Source organism: Thunnus thynnus, chromosome 3 (assembly GCF_963924715.1).
Source record: "Thunnus thynnus chromosome 3, fThuThy2.1, whole genome shotgun sequence".
Classification (NCBI taxonomy): Eukaryota; Metazoa; Chordata; class Actinopteri; order Scombriformes; family Scombridae; genus Thunnus; species Thunnus thynnus.
This window is the reverse complement of record NC_089519.1, coordinates 4,716,199-4,735,405: the sequence shown is the minus strand read 5'-3', so window position 1 is coordinate 4,735,405 and position 19,207 is coordinate 4,716,199. Positions and strand designations below refer to the sequence as shown.

The 19,207-nt window shown below is 42.5% G+C and overlaps 1 protein-coding gene across 5 annotated transcripts in view; it reads right to left on the bottom strand.

Moving 5' to 3' along the window:
• add3a (adducin 3 (gamma) a) overlaps positions 1 to 19,207 on the bottom strand; it is a 105,166-nt gene that overhangs the window by 55,905 nt on the left and 30,054 nt on the right. The window contains exon 1 of one of the 5 annotated variants that reach the window (XM_067581781.1): positions 15,498 to 15,865. The exons of 1 other annotated variant lie outside the window; for it this stretch is intronic. The gene's annotated coding sequence lies outside the window, so the exon portion shown is untranslated. Of the gene's footprint in view, positions 1 to 15,497; positions 15,866 to 19,207 lie in introns of those variants that run through there. 3 more of the 5 variants (XM_067581805.1, XM_067581814.1, XM_067581822.1) reach the window with 3 other exon arrangements.

The following is a 19,207-nucleotide window of genomic DNA, read 5'->3' as shown; positions in this document are numbered from 1 at the left end:
ACAACTTTCAGTTGAAACCAAGTGTGTTGGAGTGTGTGTGTGTGTGTGTGTGTGTGTGTGTGTGTGTGTGTGTGTGAGTCTCTGTGTGGTGCATGCATTCATGTGCAATTGTCCGCGTCCTGATTGCTCTGACCACTGAGCGAGCATACTTCATTTCAGAGGAGTCATTTCATCGACTGTAGGAAATTCTTCTTCAACATCAAAGAGATTTCAGCCTTATACTGCTGCGGAGCTTTCATTCATGAACTTGAACAGTGTGAGTTGAAAGAGGGAAGTGGAGGATGGAGTTCGGTTCCAGATGAACCTGAATAAGGCCAAATATCAGCATCGCTCCTGCACCACCAATCATAGTGGAAGGCTTCACTGGTCTATATGGACTCAAGATAATTAGACCACCAAGGAGGAGAGAAATACTCCAGAGCCTGGGCCTCATAGATTCCTTTTCTTCCTCTCCTTCTGCCTCTCTACTCTTTCACATTCTTTCTACTCTCTCTCATTCATCCCTCTCTTCATCTCACCAAACTCTGCACTCTCTTTTCCTTTCACGATTGTTCATCTCTTGTATTTCTACAACCCATGAAAAATGAACAGAAATCATTCATGCTTTATCGACCAACAAACGTCATGCTGAGGGAAGAGCTAAGGAAAGAGAGAAAAAGTAGAGAATGATTTATATCAGGAGACATTAGGGACTTAAATGACACGGTGTCAATAAACACTATTGTTACCAAATCAAATGGAAATCTTCCCACTATCACATGATGTCTCAAGCTGTTTTATGTAATATTTTCATTGGCACAACTGTACTTTTAGGCCATAATAGCAAAGACAAGGTGGCAAATAGACAAATATTTTGTCAAATTTCACCTGAAGTCTTTTTCATTGACTCAAAAACATTTGCAAAAAGACCCCAAAACTGGTACAATTTCAAGGATCCAAACACAATTCTGCATAAATATATAAATGACCTTCACCTTCATTACCAACTGGGTGCATGGATGTGGATGAGTGTTTCTCTGTGTGTGTGTTTGTACATGTGGGTTCAGCTGTTTCCTTCGTATTCCCACTCACACACCAGCGCACATACAAACTGCCATCCTTCCCCATCAGGAAGAGCTTAAAGGAAATCCAAATAGTAGCAGTGTATCATTGTGGCAATGCATTGTTCCTGACAACCAGCGTGCTATATGACTCACAGTTGCCATGGAGACGGAGACCTTGTGATGCAATCAGGAAGGAAAAGTTTAAGGCATGGATGAACCGTATGTCAACCGCCACAGCTGAATGCCGAAGCGAGCTGCTGCTCCCCTGAAAGCTGCTACGCTGCCTTAAAAGAAAAGAAACTGACCGTATTGAAGTGGCTTGAGAAACCTCCCCTTCCTGTTGGGGTTTTCACAGGTAACTGCACTTCTTCTGTTGTGTGTCTGGTGGTGTCCTGTCTTGGCTCCACCAAGTCTCACCCCTCTTTTTCAAAGTGTCAAGATGCCAACAAGTATTAACTCCAAATCCAGCTTTAGAACAACCCTTTCACAGCTTACGGGGATGTCCATATCTTTGTGTGTGGAGTGAGCCGTTCAATAAACAAATACTGTGGTTTTGATGTAACAGCTGGGAGCTTAGCGCTATATTTTTCACAGCAAAGCTCTTTTCAAGTTTACAATGAAGGATGCAACTCTGAACTTGCAGAAAGCTAAAACGTATCAATAGTGCTTACTCATGGTATTCATCTTGCTTGTTTTGTCTCAAATGCATTCTTGCTTTTATCTAGGCATCCTTACAGGAGGATCTTTACATTCTCCGTAGTCGGCTAGCGGCGTCCCTCTACCACCATCACACGTGTCACTGTCAACTAAAGACAGACAGGGAACATACCAAAGGATCCAGTGACAGATATCTTAAAGCCATGCTAGACGGTAAGACCTTTGAAAAGGCTAGAACAAGAGCGAAGCAGGCAAAAGAAGGATTACACAACTGATGGTGGATCATAAAGCAAGAGGGATTATCTTTTCAACCTTCAGGCTAAGATGTCTGATCATTTCCCTGCTGGGATAAATATCACTCAGATGTTAATTCAAGAAAAACTCCTGCAGGCTAATGGTTACTAAGAAGTACAGCGTGTCACTGTGCATCAGCGTCAAATCAAATTGGCTCAGCCCGCTTGTCTGGGAATTTTATATTTCAAACCCGAGATAAATCAGGAATTACTTTGTGTGACAAAAGGACTTTGTTGAGACCAAAGTCATCTAGGGCCAAATTTCACTGGAAGTCATTACACCTGTTAAGCTCAAACCTTTATCTACAGTGTATTACAATGAATGAATTAGCAGAGTAAGCTTAACTGTGTAGATTACTGATAATACAAATAACCGATTGCTAGTGCTGAAATGCCCAGACAACAGATCTGATTAGATTCTTGTGTGCCTTTATGTCTGACAGAGGCTGACGCCATGCAAGCAGTCACACAAAATGACTAGTAGGAGCTGAAAACATCGAGGAAGCTCAATAATCATGGCTTTAAAGTTAATGGCTCAGGGACACATCGGCAGTAAGGAGTGTTTCTCAATCACTGCCTATGGTTCAAGGTGTCAAAATGACATGTCACCCAACCACTTTTAAAAGCAAGTGTTTATACATGCGTTAAATGGCAAAACTCCAAAGCAGTGAAAAGCCTGCTGGCATTTTTGTCTCTGTAGTCTCATCGTGATGAATTGTACAAATGAGGACAGTCGCACACGGTTTTGGAAAGTCTCTCCTCAAAAGGCACTCAGGGTTTGAACTCAGTGTTACTCACATACAGTAACATAAGTAGTTGTGTTAAGGATGAGAAGAGTTCAAAGCCGCAATCCTGGAGAATTGCTGCGTAAAGACAGCATGACTGTTGGATGTTCATTTTCAGACAATTCCACTGTTGGACAGGGTATTTCAGACACAAGATGATCCCACAAGGAACACTTTCTCTTTGACCTCATAAACTTTAAAAACATGGAAAAATTGAGAAAAAACCTTCAGGGGAATGGCTTGTCTCTTTGACTACACATTGCAAGGCTCGTTGACAGATTAACGACTACATTGTTTTAGGAACTTTAACACATGAGGTGATTTTGGCAACAGACGTAGGAAAATTGATTTTTTTGCATGCATACAAGATGAGCTCTGAAGAAGAAAATTTGTTAAGATTTTTTCAAACACTACGTCATGTCTTTGATATGTAGACATACAGCTGACCCGAGGTACTGATATCATGTCAGTTCCACGTAATGATTTAAACTGGCATCCCAGACATGTAATCCGACACTTGGATCTATGTCAAAGGCCGCTGCCTTCTGGGAGGAACATTTAGGTGGGAGGGAAACGCAGGTTCTCATGTTACGTCTCAATTAGCCACCGATTTGTTGGAAAGGCAGGTAAACGCAAGGATCGCCCCCAGGGTCCACATTGCAGTGTCTGTTTCAATTACAATGATCAAACACAGGGAAGTAAGAGGGAGAAAGAAAAAGAAAAAGAAGGCAAAGATGGAGAATGACCTCAATGGAGGTCTGTTGCTGCAATCTACATCTCCTGGCCCTCAATGAAGGGAGTATCAACAGTAAGAAAGACCACTTTTGATACATTTTTCAGCTGCTCAAGGCGATACCGCAACTATGCACTGACAATTCCACAACTGCCTTCTTTCTCTCTCTCTCCCCCTCCTCATCCTCCCGGGCTGACAGTGCCATCGTCATCACCCATACCCTCGCCCCTGCGGTGTCCTTTCGATCTCCTAATCTATCATCATTGGTTATTAGATAAGAAAATATGAAATACGATCAAGCTCCTGTAAGATAAGACAGTAGGTGGAGTATCAGCAATGGACAAGAAGATAATGTTGAAATTCTTTATTTAACTCGGTTCACGAGGTGCTTGATGGAACATACAGACCGGTCATTTCTGTTTTTGTCTCCCTCACATTGTCTTCCCCTAGGTAACACTCTGCATCAGTACAGTATCCCTTTCAAGTCCTCCCTTCTGTTTAACCAATCAGAAAGAACGCCCACCACTGCAGCAGCAGGCTGCCCTTAGATCTGGTGTTTAAAGACAAGCATGAAGGGATCTTTCCACATTTAAAACTAAGGCAAGGAAGATTTATGGCTAGTTGGTGGGCGATGTAAAGCACGAGCGTGTATTGCGTATGGAGGAACTAACTCGTCACAGAAAATGAGACGAGCTCTGAGGTCTCTTATTAACAGCCTGCAACACTGGATGGCTTTAACAGAGGTGTAGAGTGACCAGTGAAGGAGCTGCAGGAGGAGATGGTCTAACGGTCCCATTAGCTGCTTCTGCGAGTCTTGTTTTGTTACAAGTTCGTGAGAAATAATTTCACCTCGTTGTTGAGCGCAGAAGCAAAAAAGCAAAGCAAAGTAACGTGGAGAAGTCGAGCGTGTCTTCTGATTCAAGCCCTTGAAATCTGTTTTTAAAGACTGACTTTCCTTTGACTGCCTTTCTGTGCTTCTCAGCTGTCGGTTGGGTTTCCATCAGATTGCTTTTCAAACCAATTAGAAAAACTGGAAAAACACATTTCAATAAAATATCATCAATATGACAAAAATGTTATTTGAAAGGGAATATGGGATCCTTTGATATGATTCTCTTTTTTTTTGTGACATTTTAAAAGTTTGTGTAAACTTCACGTGACAGTCGGACAGAAATTATATCTCTGTCCTTCTCTGTGTCCCTGCCTCTCTTCACTCCTCTCTCGCCTCCAGCCTGTGTGTGAATCCATCCGTCTCTAATCCTCTTCCTGTACGGTTCACTGAAACCTCAGCGTTCATTTGTCAGACTTTTTGTTTGCCATCCAGTAGAGGGTGTCTGCCTCTCCCCCTCCTCTCTCTCCCTCACTCTTCATTCATCCCTCCATCTTCCATTTCCCTCTTTCAACCACTTCCGCTCTCTCCCTCCATCCCTCTCTGTCCTCTGCTTCACTCATTTCCTCCTTTCATCTGTCTTTCATCTCCTTCGTCATCCATCAGGTCCTCCTCCTCCTCCTCTCTCACATTGTCCACTCTTCTGTCTTGCTGAGAGAAGGACAGTGCAGCGTCCTGGCAGTGCTCAACTCTTCCAGCTTGGGCGGAAAAATAAACAAGCGTCCACATGTTCCCAAGGAATTTTAATGACTTCCATAACTCTGGCTTCTTTACCTGCCAAACCCCAGGCAGCATGAGGGAAGTAGTGGACTTGGGACTAGCCAGTTTAGCGGCACTGATGACGAACTGGGAGCCTGAGCCAGGTTGTACGCTTTGAAGCGCGGAGCAGCTTTAAAAGAGGATGGAGTTTCTCTCAAATGAGAAGACACACGGACATATCGATGAGCTAATAATGCACTGGTTCGATATAGCATAAATTAGATGTGCCATGGTGTGTCTAGTTGTGATCAGTGCAGCTTTACAGCAAGGGACAACTGCATTGACCCATGATATAGTGGTCCTGACCATGGCCGTCCACTGCACTCAACTGACTGGATCATTTGTGTACAAAGCAGGAAACTCCATTTATAAAAGTGTCCCTCAACTTCGAGGCTACGGTTGTAATTGCTGTAAATGATGATGATAAAGTGTTTAGTGTTGTATGATCGTCCGACCACGTCTAAAGCTTAAAGTGTTATAGCTGTTCAGAACACCTGGGCTAAAAACCTGCCGTCTTAGCCTCCTTCTGGATGCAAACCTTTACTTCCCTAAACTCTCTCCAAGAATTCTGTCTCGTTTGGGGACAAAAGAGCTTAACAGAGAAGTTGACTGGGTGTGCTTTGTGGATTATTGGTTTCAAAAAAGGTACAAAAATTGCTGGAGGGTGTTAGATTAAATATTAGATTACCCGACTTTGTTTAAAGCATACTGAGGACTTTACATAAACTAAACACTTTGTGCTTCTGCTACTTCACATTAAAAAGGTTTACACTGCCAAACCACTGGAAGGCTTTTATTATGAGGCAGCTCTGACAGCTGTGTAGAGTACAAAATGCTGCAGATAGAAATGCAGCAGGATTCTTCACCCAGTGCTGGATAGTCTCAGGTGTATATTCTTGCATACATGAGTTGTCCGTGAGTGTGTGTTTGTGTGAGAAAAAGGCCGCCAGTCAGCAGTTATTGGTTTCCAGGAGTTGTCAGGTGTGAATACCCTCAAAACCCTTGTTGGGAGTATATTTTAATGGTGCCATGACCCACAGACTGTCAGGTCAAACTCCAGTGACCTGACCTGAGGGTAGACAAGGGGTTGATGGAGGTCTTTGTCCAAGGCAGAGCAATAAATCTGTGGAAGTACTCTTGTCAGACTAAATACTGAGACCTATTTAAGAGCACTAGAAAAAAAGAGAGAACCAACTGATGCTTGAAATAGCTCAGAAGTAATTAAGACCATTGTAACTTTGGACTTGTGGTTATCTACTTCCTGATGCACTAACTTAAATATAATTCAGAGCTGCAACAATTAGCTGATTCATTGATTAGTTGCCAACTATTAAATAAATTGCAAACTATTTTTATGATTGATTTGAGCCGTTCTTAAGAAAGAAATGCCCAAATTCTCTGATTCTCAAATGTGAATATTTTCTGGTTTCTTAAGTCTTATTTGACAGTAAACTGAATATCTTTGGGTTGTGGACTGTTGTGCACAAAACAAGACATTTGAAGATGTCACCTTGAGCTTTAGGAAACACTGATTGACATTTTACCAACCGATTAAGCACAAAAATAATCATTAGTTTCAGATGTTTGTCCATTTTGTACATTAATATCATTTTTGTTACATTCTTTGTAAATGCCTGATCCAAGACACTGATGATTTATCTAACATGAGGGCTGTGTTTCATTTGTGCATTTTTCTCCTTCCTGGCCTTCTCTTCACCTTCATTAGCCGCACATTACGAAATCAGACAATGTGTTTTATTACAGATGTGTCAGCGGTGGGGAACACCCAGCCCACTGGCAGGACCACTGTTTAGATTTCTGATCTCCTCGGTTGTGTTTTTCTTTCCCTCTCAACCCGGGACCAGCTGCAGAGGAAATGACAATATGGGGAAAACAACAGAGATTAATAACATCTCCTCCCACCTACCCGCACTCTCGCTTGCTCATTTCTCCCTTCATGTGTCCCAAACCAGTCTTTTTCTGTCTATGCTGCTTGTTTGATGTCCCAACGCACTTCTCAATCTGCACTTCTACTCCTTTCATCTATGGGGTTGCGACCCTTGACCCATGAAATTGATACGTCACTCTGTCTTGCATACACTCAGGAAGCTCACACACAAGTAGATTTAGTTTCTCCCCTCCTTTTCCTATTTGCACCCCATCTTTTCTCATGCAGAAAGAATCTGGGATGTGTTCTCAAACTTGCAGTCCACAATGATTAGTAGGCCTTAGGGTGTGGACCGCCAGAACTCCCCCTAATTTGTGATGTTGAAGCGCTATAGCTGAACCAAATTAAGAGATTTCATTATCTATCAAGCACAAGTCATATTTTAATCTACTTCCTATTCATTTTATCCATTTACATTCCTTCTTTGAATTCCTTTAGTCTTTCTTCTGTAGCCCTCACAGCTTCAATCGATCCCTCACAGAGATGACAAAAGAAGCACAAAGGCACCGCCTGTCACAACCAATACTGATGCATCTAAATAGCATCTAGTTAACCTGATCACAAAAGGTCAAGATGAGTGAGTACAATGACAGTACAGTATCTTCTAGGTCTAATCAAGTGTGTGTGACAAACTTAAGAAACAAGAGGAAAAGACACAAGTTCAAGAATAACAGGATTCACAGAGGATGGGGACCAACATAAACAGAAAGAGGATGAAAGCTTGGAGTTGAAACACGGATGTTCTCTGAGAACTTTTCTTTCCTTTTGGAGAGTACTTTGAGTGACAGATTTATTTAGATTTGATCCCTGCAATAATGACTCAATGATCCACTCCTTTAAGCTATGCCCAGAAAGAAAACAATGGGAGCTGCCCATTGAAATATCATGTGTACACACTGCTCAACTAAATTGCTTAAGTTAAAACTTCAAAGTCCATACATCTTCTGAACATCCTGAGCTTAAACTTTCACTTTCTAGATTCACTTCACTTACTTTAGTTGTACCCATAATACAATGCAATACAGCCTGAAAGTAAAAGGTAACGGTGAACTGTGCCAGTACCTAATTTCCCATCCAATGCTCCACACTATCTTAGCACAATGTCTCATAACCAACGAGACTGGCATAAATTCCAGAACTTGTTTTGCACTTAGTAATTTTGGGGAAACTGTGACTGTGGTAAACACAACTTCTGCTTTAGTAACTAGGTTTGGTTCCAGCACTGAGATCCCCAGCTCCACTCTGACGCAATTCCCTTGATGGGAGGTGTGGGACGTCAAACTGGAGTCCCTTACTCTCTGAGCTCTACTCACATATCCCACTTCTGGACAAGTGAAACCCCATCCTGACTTCATAAATGACTTCCAGGTTTTAGTTAAGAAGCAGGGAGGGAAGGCATGAAGGTAAAAAAAAAAGAACAAAAGAAAGAAAAAGTAAGGAAGATAAAAAGATTTAAGGGGAAATTGGAAGGCTGTGTGCTCAGTCTCCTCACCAGCGGAGTCAATATTTGCCAGGACAGAGAAGCTTCCCACTGAATGATGAAGTCACTGTTTTTGGACTTTAAAAACAAGGTTCTGTGGGGCTTTGCAGTGGATCCCAGGGATATAGTGTAATAGTGTGTCTTTGTGTTTATGCTGGTTGGTCGGTACGATTCCTAGTTATGTAGGAGCTGACAAGGCCGGGGACGAGTAAAGCAATATCCTCCTTCCTGTTTTCTCCGCTCCCCATTTATCCAGCTTCTCAACCGGTGACACATCACATTACACTGAGCTGCAAATACCTGCACACAAATGTCACATCTGGAACAAACTCAACTTTCTCCATTTTTCTTATCTTTCTTTTTGTTAGTCTTTACTTGATAGTCTTTACTTTTGACTTTTTATGCAAGTAGATTGAGAAATTAGCACTTATTACCTGGCATTTGTTAGCAATTATAGTGAAAGTCAATGGGGCAAAACCATTACCGTAAAAAAAACTCATAAAACACCTTTCAAATTGTTCAAACACCCTTTTTTGTTTCCACTTACCACAGTTACCAAAAAGCCAAGAATGGCTTCAGTTTTGATGTGGTGTTTCTTACTCAACTATCCTGCATCAGCATCTACTAACTAATGCTAATAAAAGGCTTTTACGGGCTTTTATACAAACAAAAACTCTGGAATTCCTCCCTTCAAATAGCTGAACTGGTGTAAGACACATGATAGCCCCTGTGACTCAGCACTCGTCTCTGCTGTTACCACTGCCAAGACAAGGAGAGACACTGTCCTTGACGATAGGGAGACAACAGAAACTGTACATATCAGATGCAAACAACATGCTAATCTGCAGGGGGAAAACAAGTTTCCTCAAGCATCTTAGGTTGACATTCAAATACAAAATTTGGTCTAAAAGAAATTAAAAACAGACAAAGAGCATTTGCTATAAATGAGTAATCTTTGCAGATGGGGATAATCAAATTGGATGACAAGAAGCCAAAAACAACTTAAGCATAATGGAAAGTTAAGGTTGGTCATAACTGTTGGGGAGAAATGTCCTGTTGCATCGTGTCCCCAAGGCCTGACTTGTCTGGTGGTTTTGGTGAATATTGCCCAATCATTTTCTGGAAACTTTTACTCATAACATTTGGTAACTGTGTTCGTTCAAAGTATTTATCTTCCCAGTATAATAGCCCCTTCTCTGTAGTATGGGGGGGGTGTGTGTTCATCTAGCTTTTAAAATAATGGTTACCTTCAAGTATGACAGGACTGTTATAGACACAGCTGTAATATTCACATGATATTTGGCATTTGGAAAGCCAGACAAGCTAATGCATGAAGTTGCTCATTACATACGAGGCAAGAAATAGTTTCCTTGATATCTTATCCTCAGCGTGAAGGGAAAGAAGTTCTCTCATTTTGGTGTCAGGCCAATTTTCAGCCACTTTTACAAGAGTAGTGTAGCTAATCTCTCCAGAATCACATTTTCCACTTTGACCTGATCTACAGTGCACGATTAAGACGCAGCATTTAGGCAGCATTCAGACAGACCAGATCAGCTCTGCGTGAAAAAACACAACCTTCCCATTAATATGAATGAAGTGCGTTAACACAAGGTGGTGCCACCATAGAGGGCTCAGCAAACGTCCTGCAGTAGTCGTCCTGCAACAAGGTTGAACCGAGCACAAATTTTGCCGCAATGTGATGTGATTCCGGCAAGGCGCTACATTAGCCAATCGCATACATGTTGCTGTTGTGACTTGATCTGCTAAGACAATATAACAGAAATGTTGAATGGTCCTATGTAGGCAGATACAGAGTTTATTTCTATAGCTATAGAACAGTTTATTGAGCAGCTACTGTACGTCTAACAAGAGCATATTGATGAGTCAATAGTCATGTTCATCAAAGCTCTCCCATGAACTCTGACCCGGACAGAGCTATCTATAAAAAGTATTGGGAGAGGTTCAAACCTTTATTGGTTTGACCCTACAAGCCTCAAGTCACTGCGGTCAAAGCTGAGGAGCCCGGGGTTAGAAGAGCAAAGAGCAGAGCGACCCTGACAGTTCAATCAGCATTTAATGGATATTATTATCCAGAGGAACATTCTGGATACTATGAGTGCAGTTCTGTCTCACCACTCTCTCCAGGAATCTGATTAAGTATACATGACTGTTCAAGGCGGGAATGTTGCGCCGTTATTCCACCTTGCCGTTGTGCATAAAAGGTATGAACACAGAATGAGGGGGCATTGTTGTTCCGCCATTAAACTGGCAGCGGAGGTAGTCACATTGCTGAATAGACGTCTGTGTAAAAGGAAGAGCCGGCATGGCGGAACAGTCAACACTAGACGCCGATGTTGTTGTGTTACACGTCACGCTTCTGATCCTGGAACGCCGGCATGCTATCTAAAAATCACACACATGGGCGGCGTTATGCTGGCATAATGAGGGGTCTTCTTTACGGCGATATTGTGGGATCTCGGTTTAAAGGGGGCTTGTGGGAGAAGACATCAATGAGTCGAGCTTATGTCAACAAAATACTACATGTAAATTTAAGTCAGAGGAAAACAGAGGATCAGTTATCCTTGTCCATGAGAATATCAAACTCTGGAAGACCTCATTGCTTACAAAATAAAATCATCTTGACCGTAAAAAATCGTCAAATTTCGGTTCAAAGATGTTATGTTCTTGCTTTGCTTTTGCCAAAGAAACCTGATCACAGTGAATTTGGGCCCCTGCGTGCGCACCTGCATTTAAGCTGAGATCCTTTTGTTAAAGCTCATATTTAAGCCCCTCTGTGGGACCCGGTCCAGATACATTTGGTTTAACTTAAGAGCTGGACCGCAGTGTTCAATCAGACCCAAATCACAATCATCAAAAAAAAAAAAAAAGGTTCAGAGCTTTCATCAGCCAGAATCTGACAGCAATTATTTTTTTTCGCTCAGCGGCCAGCAGATAACGCCCCGAACAGTTTATTGAGTGTGCATTTTTATGCAAACAATACTAATTTAAAACAAATTTAAAAAGCTAGAAATGTATACAGTGTATACACACACACACACACATAAACAACACAGACACACACACACACACACACTGTGGTTGGGGATGACTTTCTTGAAAGCAAAATTAAATGCAGCTGAATTGGACAGCTGGAAACCATGCTGTATGACATAATCACAGGCAGGTTCGCCAAGCTATTTAACACACACACACACACACACACACACACAAAGAGAGAGAGAGACCCATTACATAAACTAGTGATTTACAACCCAAGTTAGAAGGGAGAGTAACACCCATTTCTTGGATGATAAGACACCCCTTCCTGTCTTTTTGTAAAACACACACTTATCCGCTCACGCACACACACGCACACATGCACACACACACGCACACACATACATGGTCTATCATCCCTCCTAAAGTGGAAACATAAGGCGAGGAACTAGAGACGTGCTTTGGTCACTGAGGTTGATTGAGACAACAGGACAATAGTTCATCATCGCAGCGCTCTGTGTTCACCTCCTCGACCTCAGCATGGGGGGAAGTAACTCTTTTTGGCAACTTTTAAAAGGTTAAAAATGTTATCGAACTATATGTCCAAGGCTGAAGAGCCACATGTAACACTGAGAAATCTATCTTAATTTGCCACAAAGATATATCTCTAAACCTTGACCCGAGAGCAGGCATGTGGTGTTGAATTCAGACGGATACACAAACGCCTCAGCAGAGGAAATCAAGGCCAGCAGGACTGCAAATCATTCGGCCTGAAGCAGCAATATTTTCTTCAAGGGCCTGACACATCAATTCATTCCTGAAACAATGAGGAAAAACCTTTAGAGAATGGCCAAAAGATGAAGACCAAACAAAGCCTGTTGAGAGGGTCTTCTTTTATTACTTCTCTGAAAAAGAACTCTACAAATATTTGATTTGACATCTCAGGATTCCTTAGAGGACCGAGGCCATCACCATGGCAGCTGCAGACACAGTTGATCTCCAAGCAGAATATTCTACGCTTTGGTTAAATGTCTACAAACTCAGACAGCATCTGACATTAAGGCTGTGATGATAACTGCATTACTGCAGTCATGTGATGCCTACTGCTGGGTTGAGCTCATTACCATCATCGCCGAATTTTTTTTTCTTTAAATGTCAACCACGACTGTCATATACAGTAGTTTAATGTGCTTGCGCATATACTCGGCTCGGCTTGCTCCAGTCACCAGGCTGCGAGACCTCGGCATCGCCCCACGAGAACAGCCGCACAGGGGGGATGCCGAAAGCAGTGCGTAAGGAAGAGTAAGCATGGCAAGTGAGCCAGCACCCAAGCTAGGGCTAACCCCAGTGGACCAGCTCTCCCATCAGTCTTCCTCTCCAATGTCGACTCCATTGACAATAAACTAGACGACCCAAGACTGCTTCTCTCCCGGAGAGAAACTGCAAACTGCCGTGCCCTCATCTTCACCAAAACGTGGCTGCACGACAGTATCCCAGACTCTGCTATCCAGCTAGCCATAAACCGCCGAACTGTAGGGATATGTTGCTTTTTCACCACGGTAAGATAAAAAATCCATACTGTCACAGCCCTATCTGACACCGCAGTCCAAACAGCCAGACATGTTTTCAGGGAACAAGATCCAATTTCCTTCCTCGAATTCAAAATGTTGTCTATATTATGTAAACATATACATTTATTATTATCTTGTTGTGATATTGTTATAACCATTATCAGAGGACTGATTGGGGGAAGCCAACAGACAAATTAATATGACAACACAGGAGGAAATTAGGGGGGGAAATAAACACGTATGAGTGTGTGACAAGGTTATTGCCTTCAGGAGGAAGCATCACGGACGTAGGTGTCTGTGATGTGAATCCATCAGACATCATTATTTCAGCACTGAGAAGACGAACTTGACAGCAAGTCAGGATGTATTTGGCTCATTTAGAAGCATTTCAGCTGTGCTTGTCATACGATATGGAGAAGGAGAACTCTTTCAGCCGGTTCGCGTGAACAAATACACAGGCTGGCTTTGAAATATACATCCATAGCATTTATTCTATATAGACATGAAGTTGACATTTTAAAGCTTTTCCAAATTCAACAACAAAATATTGTTGGTCAATGCCTTCCAGAACGAAGCATTTTGTGATGTGGCGTCACTACTGACAGGATGGCACGGGTGTTTATGATCTTACCTCATTATGGTTGAGGTTTAGGCACAGAGCGAACTCAGTTAGGGTTTGGAAAGATTATGGTTTGAGTTGAAATTACTACTCTCTTAAGGTTAGGGGACTTTCACCGCCATGGTTGAAAGAAATTACTGTGATTGTCTGTAAGAAACAAACCCTGACCTCCTCCCTCTGTGGACTTTGTCACTCTTAAATAACGCCACACAATTTCCTGCTTTGCTCGCGACAGACAACAACTCCTGCAGCCCCTTGAGGGTTTGTCACTTGACCAGATTTTGCAGACATTTGCTGACATGATTGATGCTCCTGTTTTCTTCTTGGGAGGACGGTCTTGTTTACTTGATTGCCCTGTAGGATAAGCAGGTGGTTTTACAATAGAAATATTAATTTGCGCAAAACTTTTACTCCATCCTCAAAGCAACTGCAGCATCAACAAGATTCAACTTGGCTCCTAATCTCCTTCATATTTCACTCCCTAATCCTGTGACCATTCAGTTTGCTGTCAGATAAAATGCACAGCAAAGGGGGAAAATCTGTGGCAAGAAATCTGTTTTGTTGAAATCAGAGAGGCTGGAGCTGAAGTGGTGTACAGATTTCTGTGCTATAGCTGAAGGGAAAGAAAACAAGCAGAAATGATTCCATAACCTTAAGGTCTGGAATGCAAATCTTCGATCATGCAAAACACCTCCGGCAACATAAAATCGAATGAGATGCAACGACTGTCAGCAGCGAATCCAGGGGGCTGGCAAACAAATAACAACGTGACGCATGAGCACAGAGCTAACCAGACCACAGACTTTCCCATCAGTCAGTCAGTTATCCAACTGTGAAAGGGGGCCTTTCATAGGAACACCCAGAAAACAACAGCCAGAAATAGAAACAAGAAGCTCCCTAATGGCTCCTTATCATTGCTCTCTGAATAGTAAACAGACACCTATGAAAGGACAGTTTGACGAAAGCACTTGTCTGTATCACTCCTCCTTTCCCTCGGGGAGGGGGGGGGGGGGGGGGGGGGAAGAGCCGAAGCACAGGAAGCAACATTAGAAATACTGAGACTCATTTTATAACAAGTGGACGACTAAACACAGGTAAATAGCTCGTCTTGCATCAATGTGGCCCAGATGCATAAAAACCAGCCCCCTCTGCAAACTACAAGCACATGAACCTACCCCCCCCCCCCCCCCCCCCACCACCACCACCCCCCACCCCTCCCTCCGCCACCCACCCGCTAAGCATGCTAACACTTGAGAGGGCGGCACCTCTCTTATGCACACAGAAAGCCATCTCAGGCCCATTCACAGCTCCCAGCTCTATTCTTCTCCACAGTAAAAGAACTCTCAATCTGAAAGGAGGGAAGAGGGCCTCTGCTATTTCATTTAGCACGCTGAACCCACTCAAGCTCCCGAAGCAGAGAGTCTTCTGTTCTTTTCCCGGCATAAAAACTTTCTCATGTAGTGTGAAGTTTAGTGCAAAACAGAAGCAGAATCCAAGCCTCAACCTTGAGTTTATCACAGATTCGAGTTGTTTTTTTTTTCCTGGTACTGTCAGCTCTGGGAACTGTCACAACGAGAGTGGACAGCAGTGAGATAGCAGCCCCGATTGTGGAGAACACAGCATCCATTATATCAGTCATAGAACACACACACACACACACACGCACTATCTTTCTCTCTAAGCACAAACCATGCAAGCATTATAAAGAAACAGCACTACAAACCTGTAGGTCGGACAGCCAATTAGAGTTACACCCCTGCCTCCAAATCTTCCTCTTCAGCAGACGGCTGAGATCCACCTGCACTGCAGTGAGTCCTCTGCCTGTGTGCTGCTGCTGCTGCTGCTGCTGCTGCTCACTCTCTCTCTCTCTCTCTCTCTAACACGCCTCTCCCATTTTAGCTGAACGCAGTGTAAAACTGTTGCTCCAGCTGCCCTCTTTCCTTCACGCTCCTCCTATCTCCCTTTTTTTTTTTTTTTTTTTTTTTTTCCTTTAGTGCTCTTCCGTCTGCGGGAGCTGCTCTGCTTTATCTGGTTCTGTGCAAAGCAAAAACACAACTTATCAGCAGCAGGGGCTGCGGAGGACTAGCCAGCATGCTGTGCATTCAGTGGGTGCTTGTGGTGGTGGTGGTGGTGGAGGGGGGTTGAAGAGGGGGAAGGGGGAGGGGCAAACCTGATTTAAATTCACACGTACTGACATGCACACAGACACACAGGGGTGAGATGACAGGGTCCCTTTTCCCTTCAGGGTGCTTCAGTGATCTTTTGTGAAAAAGCAGGAGGACGTTCATTTTTTTTTTTTTTTTGCAGTTCCCTCTTTCAAAAATATTTATTGATTGTCCCAAAGTTCAAGGCAAAGGAGGGTGGGGGGATCAGAGTGAAATTAAAAGTTTGGTGAAATAGAAATACCTCTCAGTTTTCCTCCTTCCTGCCCTTGTTTGCTTTCTTAAATCATCTTATCCACCCCCTCCCTTCTTTTCAGACCAAACTTTTAATATAAATGTCTAATCTCTCATTTTCTGAAGGCCTTGGCACAAAAGGCACAAAAAAAAAGTCTGACAAGAGAAACTTCCCTTACTTTCCCTCCATTAAAAAGCTCCCTCCCTCATTACTCCCCCAAAAGACATCCAGCACTTGCCCTGATAGCAGCTTGACAACCTTCTCGTGAGGAATCTGCCTCCGCACAAAAACATGTGAAGAGAATTTGACCAAAACAAAGAAGCTGGTCTTTAGAAACAGCTGAATTGGCATACAACATCAAACATCTGAGGATTTTGTGAGCATTTTTTTGTGTGTTTATTTTTGTGTGTGAGTATAGTGCACAGTCTGGCAGAACTATGAGCTGTTTTTTAAAGGCCAACTCAAAAACACAGATAAATGGTCAAATGTTGACTATATGTTGGTAGATAATGTGGAGACTGTATTTCCATTAAAATATTTACAAGTGAGGAGAACGCGGATAGCAAATCTGTTTTAGTGTTGTCACATCGTTGTAGTTAGGTCAATTTGTTAACTGGGGTGCTTTAAAAAGAGGCCAGGGGAAGGACATTAAATTAGCATGTGAAAGGCTCACTTTCTGACTCCACACTGACTGGGATGGCGACATAAAGCTCAGCTGAGGGAGCATCTTCACGCTCCTTCAATCCGTGTCTCCTGCTTAAGAGTGTTTGCACTCTCGCCAGCAGACAAACAAAGCCAACGCTGCATGTTACATGCTTTTTATGAACATAATTTCATTAAGACAAATTTTTCTAGACGCCTCCGATTTCTCCGAACTTTGTTTAGAAGAATTAAAAAGCTCATTAACTCAAAACTTCCCCAAAGGCAGACTGTTGGTGCGGTTATTTATAGACAGTCAGAACAACAAACGAATCTCAAATGATTTTTTAATTGCTGCTTCCTCAAAAAAGGCTTCCATTTGGAGGGTAAAAGCTTTGCTTTATTGCTGACTAGCACAGAAACAACGCAGACAATAATTATAGGAAGCAAAAATACATGCTAACTGAGCCTAAGATGAGCCTAAATCAATTCAGAATCAATTATTCAAACTGAGAGAGGGGGATTATGGGGAGACACAGTCCAGCCAAGCTACTGTACACCAGCTGTCAATCTCTAAGTGGCAGGGATTCCCTGCTTACTCTGTCTGTGTGGTGAGTGCGGTTTCATGTTTTTCAAACTACGTCTAGGATGAGAGAATCAATCCCTCGTTGGGGCTGAGAGCAGTAAATCTCCCACACTGGAAACTATTTAGTTGTGGTGTGTTCAAGCTGCACTGGAATAAACAGCATCCTCGGTCTTGTCGGGAATAATTTGTCATTGACAGATAATGCTTCTTCTTCAAAGAAAAATCTCAAACCTCGGTAGTCCTGCGTTGAGTTTATCAGCCTTACTGATGGTCAGGACTTCAGATAAAAAACACTTCACATGTGCCAAAGGACGCAGCGCCACATGCAAGTCTCACGGTCTCCCTCCAGTTCAGCATACCTGTCCCAGAATAAACCTCGCCCTCTGGCCTCCCGCAGCATAGCTGGAGCTGGATGCCTGGTCTAACATTAGCACATATTTAAGTGAAATGTGCAGGGGCCTGGCAGTCTCCGGGTTAAAAAAGGATACACATCTAGATTATTTATGAGCAGGATTGCTAGTTGCAACTTTCTACAATACCTCTTTTGAGGAGCTGTGCACTTTGCAAACTATGCATACTGTACGTTAATAAGCACTCATGCTTGTAGGTAATTATAGGGTTCAAGCAGAGCAGGGTGAGCTAAAGATGGTACAAAGACATAAATCCACAGTAGTTAATAATTCTATACGTGTGTGTACATATGAGCTACGCATAGTAAGATTACTCAACAAATCATAAAGTCCATATCTGTCAGTATCCTTCCATTAATAGATCTTGACATACTATTGCTTAACAACTGGACAGTAAAGTGTATTTACATGTGTGTTTATGATCTTGATAGTATTATCTCACTGAATCTGCTGCTGAATGTCGCAACTTTGCAGATCTGACTTTAGAAACAGAAACCTCTGGCTAGAAGACTTTGAATCTGAAACCTCCTTTTACATGTGAAACAAACAACTGACAAATAGAAAAAAGAAACCACACTTTTTCTCCTCTTTCATTTAGCAAACAACAAAAATCTGCATTATAACAGGTTAAACCTGTGAGAATGAATATGGATCAACAACAACAGCTGTATTGTGTGATCTGCTGTGTTACATTTAAAATAAGTGATCTCAAAAAGAGTAAAGAGATGTTACTAAGTTGGCTTGTCAACATTTCTGCACAGAAATACACAGCAATACAATTCTACACAGCAGCATCTGAGCAATAGCGATATTAATAGTATATTAATATTAATAATAGTAATATTTTATTATCTATGTTATCTAGAGACACCATGGATGATTAGTGTAAAAGACAGGCAGTTCTTTCTACTGTTACAAATAGTGATATGTGATAAATATGTAATGTTTCCTACTCACACACACACAAAAAAAACAAGTCCACGGCTGGTTTTGAACTGCCTGTGGAAAGTATTTGTTCCATTTTACCTGCATAACTACAGTCATTGTTTATTGAGATCTGAGTGCTTCCAAAACACGAGAGACCTACACTAAACAATGTACCTGAACGCCTCCCCTGTAGTCACTTGCTGCCGCTGAGCTGCTAAATGTGCTGCTAGCGCTTTCTGTCTAGACACAGAGTAAGAGTGTCCGTCCTTGATTAAAAGCTCCGTCTACATTTCTCTCTTTAGAGCACTTCTTCTTCTCTGACTCGTGTCACGCCTCGTCTCTGGTCTCTCCCTGAAGCTCCGCCCTGCCCCTGCACAGAGTGGAACAGCTCTTTATCGCTGGTTTATTCAAAGTTTATTAATTGTAAACATATCACATGTTCAAATTGCACCAAATTCCACGCTGCACTCCCTT